This window comes from Chondrus crispus, genomic scaffold (genome assembly GCF_000350225.1).
Source record: "Chondrus crispus Stackhouse genomic scaffold, scaffold_610, whole genome shotgun sequence".
Classification (NCBI taxonomy): domain Eukaryota; phylum Rhodophyta; class Florideophyceae; order Gigartinales; family Gigartinaceae; genus Chondrus; species Chondrus crispus.
The window spans coordinates 14758-19343 of NW_005178607.1; positions in this window are offsets into that span (position 1 = coordinate 14758).

Sequence of the window (4586 nt, forward strand, 5' to 3'; positions counted from 1 at the left end):
TGTTCATGACACTGTCGGTAAAACCGTCCATCCTTACATAGATAATTGGGACCGGTTCAGTGACGCCGTCCGTACAAGTGTCAAGCCAGAGGCCGATGTCTGCGAAACGATAGATCAAAGCAATGTCACAAGGCGAAGACTGGAATTTCATGCAGGAGAACATTGTTGCGGAACTGAACACAGCATTTTAAGCCCCCTTCGTTTGGTTTTACGGGGGGGGGGGGGGGGGGAGGGAGGGGGGGGGGGTTGCTATGCCCAAACGTAAACGTGCAATTGATTCATAGCACTGTTGCTATATTTTGTAGATCCCTGATACCGGCACTGTTTCCAAAGGACACGCCGGCATCCCACGTCCTAGTTTCGAGATACTCAGTCCCCATTCTTTTGTATGCCTGATTCTATACAGCATCGATGAGAAATGTCTTTCTGACAGCGACCACCACTAGCGGGGCTTTCTCTTCCTTTCCATTTCCGCTGAAATCAACTCTAGATAGATCCCCCTTCTTAGTTGTCGGTCGCACATCGTCTACCGTTGCTCATTGTCCCTTGTTTATTTTAGGCCACTACTTCCTCTCCTCACGTTCCGTAAACAATTAGTACTTGCTGTATGCTCTGGTGAGGACGACAGGACAAGAAACAAGTGTCTCGACTTTCCTTTAACGCATCTAGCGTCGGGATCAAGTATCCACGGCAATCGCTCTCTGACGTTCTGAGACGGACTGTAGGTGCGATTTGGAGATGGAATTTGCGTGCAGAATACCAACATGAGTACGAAAATGCGCTATTCGACGACGGTGTCGATCGCAGCGGGGTTCGCGCCTGCTTCGAGGCCGTTGTGCGTGTCAAACCAGTGCCTGTGTAATAATGTAAGGCCATTTCCTCAAATTAAACCTTTCCGTATGGTACCATATTGGTGGTGGTCTCGTTTCGCTACATTTGCGTTGCGCTGTTCTGTAGAGTGAGCCAGAGCTCATGACGAAGTTAATCTAAAGTGATAGTCGGCGAATTCTTGCACGCACGCGACTCCATCAGGACCACGACTACCAGATTCAGCTCATCTAAACGAAGTGAGACATTTGCCACACCTTAGCAGATCGACGAGGCCCGTTCACACTCAGCTTATCCAGTTGTTCTGGACTGCTTGTACTGTAGTGAAAGACCTCAAGGGGAGACTTCGTTCTGATGTGCTTTTCTCTAATACTTCTTGCAGCAGATACATCGTTGTCCCGAAGGCGAAGTTCCCCTCACTTCTCGTTACAAGATATAAATTAAATTTCGTTCAAAGGAAGGTACTCGAGTCCTAAAATTTCAGACGTGTTGTGGTAAGCGACAAGAGCTCCAGACATTCTGCCAAAGCGTAATTGCAATGCATATTTGAGGAACACTGCGTGTACCATATCGTAAAACTCTCGTTCCTAAGAATTGCTCTTACCTCTCAAGAAGCCGAGGCCATGGGTGAAAATGCATCGTGGTTTTGTAGATAGATCCTATCGAACAGAGGCAACTGCTCTTGTTTTTACATCGAAACCTTCGCCAGTGTTCTCGTTTTGGCAGTTAATTTGCGCTCGTAATAAAAACTTCGAGATCTTATAATAGTTGTAGAATTGCTACTCCGGGCTCGCTAAACCTTTTGGCTTCATCCATATTATCGTGAGGAACACTACTGTTTTTATTTAGGGAACGGACGTATTTTGTAGAGAATTCATTCGGGGATGTGGTCAGCATTCTTTCCATCAAGTGCCCAAGATCGATTCGACGGAGCGGCAAGTTTTATTTTATGAATAGTTTAGGGGATTATGGTTTTTTCTCTTTAGTTTGTTTGATAAGGAGAGAGTGGAGGGCAGCGGCCGGTGGGGGGGGGCGTGGGGGGGGCGCAGCGGCCGCGGGGTAGGGCGAGGCTCGACAGCGCTGGGAGGGGCCGGCTGTGGACGCGGAGTCGTGCGGTGTGACGCGCACGTGTTGAAAATGCGAGCGCGTGCCATAGACTCACAGCGCAGCAGGCGTCACGGGGTGGGGCGCGAATTTTGCGTTTTCGTGTGAGAGGCGTCGGACACCAGGGACGGCGTCGGTCTCTTTTATCATAATATTTAAAACGTCAATAAATGGTGCAGATTTCAATTGTATGTCGCCGATTTTTACAGCACACATATACTGTACGGCGCGGGGGGCGGGAGAGGGGGACGCACACCCACTTTCAGCCCACAACTGTAGCTTTCTTCCCCATTCCCCAGTACAGTATACTGTGGTCGTGCATTCTACTTTTGAATTCCGTTCAGCAATACAGCCACGGTTTCGGAAACTGCTACGCGCTACTACTGTAGTGACCATCATTTGCATTCCTCTTCAGCCTATTACGAGAGTTAGAAACCATCTTGTGTGAACTTGCTGCAGAGTATGACGTCATCGTCATGGTTAGCAAAGGAAATATTCTGAATACACGAACAAATACTGTACGCATTTGATTTCGGACATATATTTTCATATTATATTTCAACCGGACCCGTCATCCCGCAGTGTGTATAAACGTGATTACTAAATTTATGCCATGCCCCGCAGACTACGGCGCATGACGTCATAGTCAATCATTCACTGCACAGTTGTCCAGTACAGTAGTACTGTTGCTTCCCTCAGATCTATGACCCAGGGATCAATGGATTGATATTTATAGAACTATCAAGATATAAAGCTGGAAATTCAATACATCTCTCGACATATCCAAATTATATGTACTGCATCAGCCTAATAATACAATATCGTTTATACATCAATCAATCATTACAGACCAATCAAGATACAGAAGCAAATTCTATGCACCTCTCGACATAGCCAAATTAGATGTGCAGCATCAGCCTAATAATATAATACCCTTTATAGACCAATCGATCATTACAAATCCACATCTGTACATGCGATCACGATTAATCGTGAAACCAGCGCACACTGCTCTAAAAATGATGTTTTGCAAAAATGTTAGAATTTTTAGAATGATGTTTGGCAATAATGTCCCATTGATTAATCTATACAATGATTTTACATTCACGCCCTCATGCCAGTTTTAAGAACCTGAACGCAGCCTTCCATGTTCTGAAAAAGGGGTTTGGCAGTGATATTACAATGTTTCGTGGCAGTATTGTTACAATGTTTTAGATATGGAATGATTATGGACGATGGGACGTGAGTCGAGCGGTTGGCCTGATATGCAGAAGTTTGCCTATAAGATGGACCGAAAGTCGAAGTGCAATACCAAATCTTCGTATCAGCAAGTCATGTCTTCTCAAGCTCGAACGAACTGGTTTTGGTCGCTTTATGAGCGCGCCACTGCTCTTGAATCGTTCCCAGGACATGCCACCCACTTAAGGCGCCTGTGCAGGACGGCCTTGATTTCCAGCCCTCCTGGGGCCGAGATGCCAAGACAGGAGTTCATTCAAGCCATTCGTCACGGAATGCTTCCTGCCGAGGAAGCACTCACTACAACTTCGCTTCTCCAGTCCAAGAGAGAAATCGACGTTCTCCGCGACATTTGCAGTCACTACAGGTGCTTTCTGACGCCTCTTTATGTCATCGTGGCCCTTCCGTCAAGGTTTTTCTATGTACCGATGTTAGACAACATTGCGTGGTTTGCAGCGACGTTCTTCGGTTTCAATCCATCCCAAATACTTGAACTTCTCCACGACTTTGAAGATGTAGACTCGGAGTTGGAATATGCAGTTCCCGAGCTTGATCATCCTCTCGGACGCACAGGAAACCACAATAGCCGTTCATAAAAATCGATTTCCATTGAGAACTTGCTTCTATGCCCCTAATGTTCAATCACGTTGTACAAGTTCAGATCCCATCAGGCAATAGTTGCATGGAAGGAAAGGGTCTGGTTGTTTTTGTATGGTGGGCTCAGAGTGTCTTTGTCGTTCATTAAAATGGGCCCTGGCGTCCATATGGTCAGGGGCCGGGGTATAGCCCGCCGACTCCCTTGACCATCGAACGAGCAGTAAGTACAACACGTAACTACGAAAACAATTCAGTGTATCCACAACAGTCGGGGTGCAACAATGAAAAACAGTTGTAGAATGATGTTCACTGCGGCAACGACAACAACATTGCTGTTCCCACTGTGCAGTGAGAAAATAAACAAACTGTCGGAAACAGACGCTCACTAAGCTTGGCTCTATTCTCAATCTCAAGGCGGACTATTGCAGGGGATTAGTGTGTATTGCAAAACGAGCACTTGTACGTATCAAACAATTGCCTATCTGTACCGCGAACATGGAATATTATAAAAAAGAGGACTGAACAGACCCATCGGGTGTGACAAAAGCCGCTCAAGTGGACGTACCACAACTCCTATGTACGGAAGAAAAGGCGCCGTCCGACTTCACTCTTCTCTAAGTGACAGTCCTAAGTTTCATGACCCAAATCTTACAAATTCGTTACACCCCTCGGAATTGTTAACATATATGTGGTGTATCAGACCAAAAAGAGATTCATTTTTATAGACCAAACAATCCATAAAGATTCAATGCACTTCTCGGCATAGTGTATTTACAGGTGCTCCATCATACTATAATGGATTGATCTTTATAGACCAATCA